Consider the following 10,041-nt stretch of genomic DNA (forward strand, 5'->3'; position numbering starts at 1 on the left):
TCGGGAATGGGGTAATGGAAGAGTTTAGGTGTGTAGTCATCAGACATTCTTCAAAGTAAGGCAGAACAAGTTCCCCAACCTCCTGAAATTTGGAGTGACTCGTTCAGGGAAGGGGCCGGGATCTTCGCGTTAACAACACTCCAGGTGGTTGGTTATGAAGCTCCAGCACCATCCGCAAACCCGTGCGACTCTGAAATTATTTTATTGTGAAAAACAAGCCTCACTGGCAGTGTGTTCACTATAATCAACAACAAGTGCAAAACACACCCATCTTCTGGCTTCATCCATTGATCTTCGGTTCCTAGGCAGACTCTCTTCACTTTATCGCAGCAAACACAGGAGCAGTCGTAACTGACTTCAAAAGATAGAGAAGCCCGGGGCTCCTGCGAGACCTCAGGTTGGAAAGCAAGCTCTCACCATAAGAACCTGGATAGGTTGCACCCTTCTTTCCCACCCCACCTCCTCAGCAAGAGCCACAGTCTTCTCCCCACTTCAACTCGGCTGGTGCCCTGCCCCACACAGAATTCCATCCCAAGCCACTGTTTGTGTGTGATTGTGGAGAAATTGAACACTGAATATCTCTCTGAAGGGTCAGCCATGGAATGGTAGACTCTTGAGTTTGACTTGCTTTATTCCTCTCAGGTGTTAGGTTCCACTTAGTAGTTCAGGGTTGTAGTGTAATGAATAATGTGAAACCGTTCTAATTACCCCAAGTTCAAGGAGAGTGGGGGCCTGTAGGCTCCCTGCTTCCTTTCCTTCCCTCTAAGTTTACATTGGCGGGTTGGCTGTCATCTTACTTTACCTTTTTGTCCAAATGTTGTCTCAACTTCCTACTGAAGTTCTCGACCTCTGCAAGTGAAATCATTTAAAACACAGGACTTTAAGCTGGTCTAGAATCCATGCATGAATACATGTTCGCTGCAAAGTATTCAGACATGACAGAAGATTTTGCAGGGTGAAGATCAGAAGTTCCCCTTCACCTCCACTTGACTGCCCTTCCCAGTGGCAGCAGCTTGTGATGTGTGTGCGGTAAATGCTATTAAGTTATAGTGTGTTCTCCGACTGTGAGAGGTGAGCCTTTTATATCAGGGTAAACTGAAACCCACATGGCAAACTTGATCAGCGGAGTTGACTCTATTGTGATGATTGCTTTAATATTTAATGTATGCAGGGATCTCTCCCATTGTACTCCTTCTGCTTCTCAAACAATACCGCACCCTATAAGAACAGCTCCATACTTATCCTAATTGCCAAGAGGTTTAAAAATCAATGTAAATGGATTGCCTTATCTTTTTCTACCTGTGAAATGGTCAGTGTTGCTTACAGGTTTCTTTTGCAACTCACCTCTTTGGAATAAAAGAAAAATGAGAGCGTTCTAAAGCTATCATCAATAGGGAATTAAACAAGGCCATCTTTTCCAAACTGCCCAGAAGCTGTTTCCGTTTACTGAAAGATTTGCTTCCTTAATTTTTAAAACCATTTTCACACCATCACATAGTCTTTAGAATCAAATGGGGATTTGATTCAAAGGAATACAGGGCACTCCCAAAAGTTAGTGGAAAAGTGGAGGGACAATGAGCAAGATGAAGGCCTTCATCAAGATGGAGCGACACCGTGGTGACAACAGTGGACTTTGAACAAGAACGATTGTGAGATGGTGCAGGACGGGGCAGTATTTTGTTGTACATAAGGTTGCGATGAGCCAGCATTGACTCGATGGCACGTAACGACAACAGACAACAGTCCCCTCATTTGTAGCGTATTTATCTTGAGGTTATCTAGCCAAACTGGCACTGAACCACCTTGGAAGCCAGGCCTGGAGATCTGCTTCGAAAAGGTCACAGCTTAGAAAACCCTATGCAGCAGTTCTGCCCTGCGCACACACAGGGCTGTCAGGAGGTGGAATGCACTTGAAAGCAACTGTCTTAAGAGGTGCTATTATAACACAAATACAAATGGCTCACATTAGCAAACAAAGATGTATGCTCTCATAATTTAAGGACTAAATCTCTGAAGTTTGGGAGCCAGCCCCAGGGGAAGGCTTTCTCCTGCAGCTCTGGGGGAAGGCCCTTGTCTGTTTTTGACATCTATGTTCCTTTAAGATCTCCACGTGCCTTGGCAACAATCTTCCCCCTGAGTCTGGGAGGTTCCCAGTTTCAGCATCCTGGGCCTAAGAGATGTGTTTCATTTCTGGCTCATCTTTCCAGGTGGTATTTAAAATTTCGTTTATATCTCACGAGGCATTGATTGACTTGAAGTACAGCCTAACCCTGTAGATGGTATCCTGCCTTAGTAACGTAATTTCCTTAATCTTGCCTCGTTAACACCATAGAGGTTCTTATTTACAACACCTTGGCTAATTACAGCAGATCACAAACTGGGGATAATAATGTACTGAAATTCATGGCTTAGCCAAGTTGACATACTATGGGGGACATAATTCAATTCATAACAGCAACTAAGTTGGTGGCATCTGGTTATCACTACAGCGTGTCACAGAAGGTCTTGAGCAGAGAGGGGAGACCTAGACACCCACACATATACAACAAAATTCAAAATTATAAAGAAGAAAATCACACTCACTGGTCTGATAGAGACTGGTGGAGCCACCAAAACTGTAGCTCTTGGACGCCCTTCAAACCTGGAACTTAAACCACCTCCGGGGGCTCATCTTCCAGTCAAACTATGTCCACACCAACCAAGTCATCACGTGGACTCTAACCCATAGTCACCCTTTATAGGGTTCCAAGGCTATAAATCTTTTTTTCTCTTCAAAAAAGAGAGAAAGACATTTACTTTTTTTGGTTTTAATCCTTACAAGTTAAGAATGTCAGCTAATCATCCACATATTTGGTCCCCAACATAACGAAGGATGAAGTACACAAGAGCCACTGTCACTTCAGTGCATTGTGCTTGTGGTTGGGAAGCGACCTTTACATTTTATCAAGAGCAGAAAGCCACAATACCAGTGATAACAATGGTGAGAACACTGATACCCGAGTCAAATTTCAGATCTTTTGGAAAAATGTTTTCTATATTAAGAATATTACATATTTTTGTCTTAAATAGTCAACAACTTGAAGTCATTAAACTTACAGTGAGAAAGGAACAGCACCTCAATCAGTGTTCACGCCAGAACTTTCAGCACAGAAGCAAACTTAGTGATCTTGTCTTAGTGCTCATCGGAAGAACTCCACCGAAGCTCAGCTTACGCCGTTCATACTTCAGAAGAGCAAGGAAATGTTGGAATTGGTGGACTTCGAAATATTTATGTTCTTTTATTAGCTGGGATGTATGGTAATTTGTAAAGTTGTATCCATTTTAAACATCAGCGGCTTCTGTATCTCAACTCAGGAAGCAGCAAGCAAAACTGGGGTTGACAGCCCAGATTGCAAAAGGGGACACCTGACCCCGGCAGCCTGTGCCCACCGCGAGCAGGAACACGGGAGGGCATGGACGGAAGCCCAGAGTGATATGATGTCAATTATTCATTGCAATCTTGGAAGTGTCCTTTCCCCAGGTACTCGACTCACTTTGGAGGCTTGTCTTCAACACCCTGTTCCTCTGGACACATTGGGGACACAGCAGATTGTCTTCTACATGCGGAGGAGGTGGAAAACTGCAGGCAGGTTTCAAGAAGAGAGCACTCATGCTCCCTGGTTTCTCGGACCTAGGCTTGTCCAGCACGAAACTGCAACCGAACCCAGCCACTTCTGTTTGCAGGGAGACTTCTCCCACGTGCCACATACCACCTGAAAGCATAAGTCTCGTGATTCTTCTACCTCCACCTGCCAGCACAGCCTCCCTATGGAGCTTGTCACCTGTCATACTGTATTGCCAACTGCATTGACATCCTGCTGGAGAACAGATTCAAAGGCAGGCGCCCCTTCTTCAGAGGAAGGAGCCACTTCAGGAGGGTCAGTCCCTTCAGGACACATGTTCTTTTTCTGCGAACCATCTAGATTTGATTTGGTCACATTTGATTTTTTTAGCCGTGCCTGGATCTTGGCTTCCTTTGCTGTGGCAGGAAAATTCTGAGTTTGACTTGGGGAAGCACGTTCACACAGCCGCTATATGCATCTAGTTTCTGGCCTTTGGTGCTCAGCTTAAATTGATGGCACCAGGCCCGCAGGATGTCTCGGTGAACCGGGTGGACTGGTGGCAGTTTTGATGGTAATGGAGGAATCGGAATCTTCTGTCGGGGTTTCAAGCTGTCATCGCTTGGCTAATTATCTTGTTCTTTTTTAATTCTTTTCTGTGTAGTCACTTGAGACGCACTGTTTTGTACAGTTGACGACGTGCTCGGTTCATTAGTTGCCCACGGTAGTTGTTCAGGTTCTGACACTGGTTCAAAGCTGAGAGCAACACTCTTCTGCGGGCTTCTCTGTGGAGTTCCACCATTTCCTTTACTCATAGTTTTTTGTGTGGGCACAGCTAGGTAATAAGAAAATCCATTAAGATGGTTTATTGGGGAAGTTAACAGGTTACCTACCACCAGTCAGGCTCAGAGCACAGCAGCAATATAGTCAATGGTCTCTCAAAGGTCTCACTCAGCCTCTGAGGCATGTGTTCCCTTGGCTTTTGGCTCCAAGTTCCAGGAAGTTGACCTCCCTGAGACTGTCCCACAGTTCCACAGTCTCAGGTCAGAGGAGCGTGTAATCCATAGGCTCAGCACTGCTTTTCTGAGACTCAGTGCCAATCTCTGAAGTCTCTAGTCTTGTTTCCCAAGGCTATAAATCTTACGGGAGCAGACCTCATTTTCTCTTGCAGAACAGCTGGTGGGTTTGAACCACTCCCCTGTGGTTAGCAGGCTAACATTTACCCAACCACTCCATCAGGGCTTCTTATCCCGGCAATAAACCAACCAAACAAAAACATAAACTCACGAACACCAAGTTGATTCTGATTCACAATAAGCCCGTAGGACAGAGGAGAACTGCTCTGTAAATCTTCGTGGAAGCAGAAAATCTCAGCTTTCTCCAGGAGCAGCTGGTGGGTTTGAACTGCTGACTTGGTGGTTAGCAGCTCAACTTGTGACACACCGGCCAACGGGGCTTCCAGCCAAACAATAGGCCTATAAAGTGAGTAACAACATCAGGCATGTGCTCCTCAAGACACTCAACTATATGAGACCAAAAGGGCAAAGCTGGTCCCCAAAACAAAGCTCAGAAGGCAGGAAGCCAGGGGGGCAGGGAAGAGAGCCCAGGGAGTGAGAGGGAGGAGTGCTGTTACATAGAGGGGATTGCAGCCAATGTCAAGAAACAAAATGTGTGCAAACTGTTGAATGGAAAACTAGTTTGCTCTGCAATGTTTCACTGAGACTATCATAACAGATATATCAATTAAATTTTTTTTTAAAGTTAATGAACTACAACCTTGTGAGCTAGGCAAACTCTTGAAGCATAAGTTTTTGGTAAACACACATTGTACAAAGATAATTACTTACATTGTGATACTGTATCAAAATTGAAGACAATAAAAATAAACTTTGGAAGTTTGATGAATATGGATAAAGTATAATAAATTATACTATAGACTATGCATGTGAATAATAAACATGAAATTCAGACTAGTGATTAATAGTTGGTAGAAAGGAGCAAATAATGGATTGGGCATAGCATATTTACATTAAAAATCTTAAATAACTCTGAAATAAAGTACATGGAATAAAGGTAAAATATATGATTTGGTTTTTAAAAGATGGTTAAATATCTGATTCTTTGTTAAATTTATTCTCTAAACTTCCCTGAGTGTTTGACATTTTGAAACAAACACTGTTTTTAAGATACGTTACACACACACACACACACACACACACACACACACACACACAGAGTTTTCCAGCAGCCTAGGGTATCATATTTAGAGCAAAGTAAGAGGAAGGGCTTTGGAAAGCTTATATTTAATTTTGATAGCAAAACATGCAACTGTGCCTTTACTTAGTAAATTATTATTTTAACTGTGAACATTCCCAGGCACATTGAAAAACAATTCAAGAGCTTTCACAAATACAATTTAAAAACAAGAAGGCACTTATAATCTGAAAGAATTAGGTTTAGAACATCCTCAAAACTAGACTAATGTAAAGCCTTAAACATCTCCTGGGACCAAAACAAAAATACCACCAAATGAGCTGTTTCAGAAGGCTGAATAGATAGTTGCTCACACAACTGAAATCTAAATCGGGGTGGTAATGCTAAGTTGTGCCCACTGCAAAGTTTTCTCGAAAATATATATTTTTTATATCTTGGGGTGGGGTGAAATGTGTGTCTGTGGGGAGGGAAGGGCAGACAGAAGATTTAAAATTGGCCAGTATCATTGAAAATAGCGAATTTCATAAATGTGATAATTTGCCTCTGTTTTTCTTACACTTGGGGGAAAAGAATCTTTTAAATGACTCTGTAAAGGTATGTTTAAATCATATGTAGATATATATTTTAAATGAAATGATAAATTATGTGTTTTATGCTAGTATGTGGGTAGTGTCTTTACTACTAACCTAAAGGTTCGCAGTTCAAACCCACTCCGAGGTATTGTGGAAGAAAGGCCTGGCAGTTGATTCCATAAAGATTATAATCGAGGAAACCCTATGGGGTAGTTATAAATACTCTGTAACACATACACAGATGGTTTTAAATACTGTCTCCTGATTGCATGCACCTGTCACAGTACTGGGAGGAGAATTCCACATAGTGGTACTAACCATTCTATGGGTGTTACATTTAATTTTCCTGATTAAGTCACAGACACAAGACACATACATGATATTGGCAGTAGTGAAGGCTGTTTTAGTAGAGGCAACAGGTAGTCTACAGGGAAAGTTCTATCACTAGTGGCCCTCAGCTTGTTCAAAAGCTGTCTGGGAGAGATGAAAAGTCTCAATGGGTGCCCCTGTCCTTGCACCATGGGCTAAGGGCTTCAACCGCCTCCCTCCACCTGATTTTATATTCTCGTGATACCAATTTCACTGCGCAATGTGCAAAGCAAAATTTCCTGCCTCAATTACCTGAAGAAGGGGGTAATCAGACATGGGCGTGCCAGCCCGGAACTATGAGCCTGGAATTGTAGCTCTTTGGCCCTACTGCTTATTTAGACCAACCAGTCTGCTTCAGAGGGGCAGTGCAATGGCTTTTTCTGAAGCCCTATAATGACAGTAGTGGGGCAGGAAGAGAAAGTAATTCTAGAAATCTGAAGAACCACCTCCTCTCAGTCATCATGAATCAGAACCAACTGCGAACCAACGGGTTTGGTGTAGGCAGTGCAATAAGGAGTGGTGGGCTGAGAGCCACGTTTGAATCCTGGCTGTTTGCTATCTAGACATGTGCCCCTGAACATGTTGTTTAATCTCTGGGTGGCGATGGAGCTGTGGTGGTTCCATGTCTCCTTTGAAGGGAATTACACCCATGTCACAGGGCTATTGCAAGGATTAGTGAGTATCTTAGTCGAAGTTCTGGCACGTAATAGGGGCTCAGTGAATGAGAGCTATTAGCTTTAACCACCGTGACAGCAAGGTTGATCCAAACTGTGATCGTTAAGAAGGAGAGAGAGGATTGCCAGAGAAAATAAATGACACCCAGTTACCTTAGAGTTTTAGATAAGCAAACACTATGTGTTTTAGGATTCAAGTCATACTTGAAAAAAAAAATGCATTGTGTGCCTGACATTCAGATTTAACTGGGTGAGCTCTCTTTTCACTTGCTATGTCTAGCGAGTCTAAGGGAAAGGATAGGATGTGGCCAAAGGTGACCTGCGAAAAGTCAGTTTCTCTCCAGTGAATGCTCACTCAGGTGTCAGAGTGGAACTGTGGAACTTTTACCGGCTGAGCTGAGATTTCGGAAGCAGATTCCCAAGCCTTTCTTTTGAGTCATCTCTGGGTAGACTCAGTCCTCCAACCCCTTCAACAGGAAGCACATGAACCACGCCACCTGTTGGCAGGTAACTTCATTAATCATACCACCTGCTTGCAGATAACTTCGTTAACCATACCACCTGTTAGCAGGTAAGCTTATTAATTTTACCACCTAGGTAACCTGCTAGGCCAGCCTTAAAATAGTACTCATATTGTTCACCCAAGTTAGCCAAGACCCCTAGCGACAGTTCTGCAGTCAGGACACGCCATTAATGGGAAAATGCCCGCAGCTGCAGGTCTGCGTTTCTCTCATCAACCCCGTTTAAAATCATCGAACTAGTGCTACTGTTCAGCAGAAAAATGCATGCTGAATTTGGTCCTAAGACGAAACAACAACTTAAATGGTTGAGGAGACAGGATCTATAAAACATTAGTGTATGGACCGAGTCTAATTGTGTAAGGCTCTAAGTGCTGAAGGAGTTCAGAGTGGGGAAAATGATCGATGAAAACCAGATTCATAAGGAAGGAGGCTGTAGAACTGCCGCTTGAAAGATGAGTAGGTTTGGCTAGGCAGAGGAAATCTGAACTTCCTGGCTTTCTGGACTCCTGTCCCCTGAGTTTGTTTCCATAGAAACACTTTATGACCGGTAAGTTTGGCCTGTCACAGGCTTGAGTCAATAATTAGAGACAATAATTCTCTGTCCCTCCACCTGTACCTCCTGAACCCCAACAGCCTAGGAAGTGAATGTGACCCTCTGCTGTAGAACCTTGAGATTTACTGATTGCCGTCTTCCTTATTCCCATAAGCCCAGAGAATCTCCTCATTTTGTACCCAATGCACTGCCCAGGAGCCCAGGCAGGAAGCAAGTTTTAGGAGTAAGTGGCCTAATCTTTATGACTTGTTAGGCACATGTTAATAAAATAGTACCCTGGCTACTTGCTCTCAGGACAAATGAAAAACTGGGATGCCCCACAGCACTGATTAAAATAGACCCCATGGTCACTCAGGACTGTCCCAGCCGGCGGCGGAATCACTTGTTGCATAACAAGAGTCAGTATGGAAAGGGAGCAGGTCAGCTTAATGAGTCATATATAACCTGTATGAAATAGCATGTTTATATTTCAAGTGTCAGGTAGAAAGTTTATATTGAACCTTAATTTTCCCCAAACTTGAATGGTGTGTGTGTGTGTGTGTGTGTATGGGGGAATGGTGTTGCTAGGTGAAGTAGGAGAAAATGGAATGACATCCTTCCCCAACATTTTTAGAATTTATGCTGTAAAAAGATGTGAGACAGTTCATAACCCTGTGATAGAGGATCCATTTTTACCAACAGTAAAATACCACAGTGAAGCCAAACATACTGAAAAGCTGCTGATTAAAAGAGATGACAGTGGTGGAGCCATTTCTTTGTGCTCAATTTTAACCCAGATTTTAGAAGAAACGATTGGGAAAGGACAGGAGCCATGGTGTTGTCGTAGTTTACCCATTGGGCTGCTAAACTCAATCAAGGTCAGCACCCACCAGCCACTCTAAGGGAGAGAGGGGAGGTTTTACAGCAGTCCCTGCAATAATATAGATATACAGCCTTAGAAATCGACAGGGCAGTTCTTCTATGACCTATAGGGTCACAATGAGTTGGAATTAACTCAATAGCAGTGAGTATTGGAAAGGAGACCTGAGAATATTCCATGTTATGGAGGAGCTGGGGACAAGTGATATCATGTGCATTACAAAATAAAGGAATAATAATTTTTCAAGAAGCCTGGATCTTTCAGGTTAGTTTCTTTTTGACTGTAATGTAGGCACGTGGAGAGGCGACTTAGAGGGGACAGGGATTTCGGGGGCCAGGGGAGTTACTTGTGAGGATGAACAAAGATAGCTGACAAGTAGCAGTAGGATATGAAGGCTGACCTGAAGAAGTGAGGGAAGGAGAGAATAGTAATAATAGAAAAGATCCCACCACCATTACAGGTTTTGAACTTGAGGGACTGGGAACCTGGGCCGTACAGATGTTTGAAGGAAAGAAGATGGTGCGATGAGGTGAAAACCATGGAGCCATGGGGGGGTGGGGGTTGGCGGTGGATAGAAAGGAGCAGAGAAGGTGGGAGAGCGGTAGTCTAGAACCACGGTTTTCATAGTTACTTACTTACTAACAAGGGTAAGTAAAAAAAAGAAAGAAAGATTGTCACCA

At 43.3% G+C, this 10,041-nt stretch overlaps 1 pseudogene; it reads right to left on the reverse strand.

Annotated features, from left to right (window-relative positions):
* Nucleotides 1–3,480: 3,480 nt before the first annotated feature.
* LOC115873730 lies at nt 3,481–4,414 on the reverse strand (annotated as a pseudogene).
* Nucleotides 4,415–10,041: the final 5,627 nt, after the last annotated feature.

This window comes from Echinops telfairi, unplaced genomic scaffold (assembly GCF_000313985.2).
Source record: "Echinops telfairi isolate 266 unplaced genomic scaffold, ASM31398v2 ScPeMD7_7469;HRSCAF=8507_1, whole genome shotgun sequence".
In the NCBI taxonomy this organism is placed as follows: domain Eukaryota; kingdom Metazoa; phylum Chordata; class Mammalia; order Afrosoricida; family Tenrecidae; genus Echinops; species Echinops telfairi.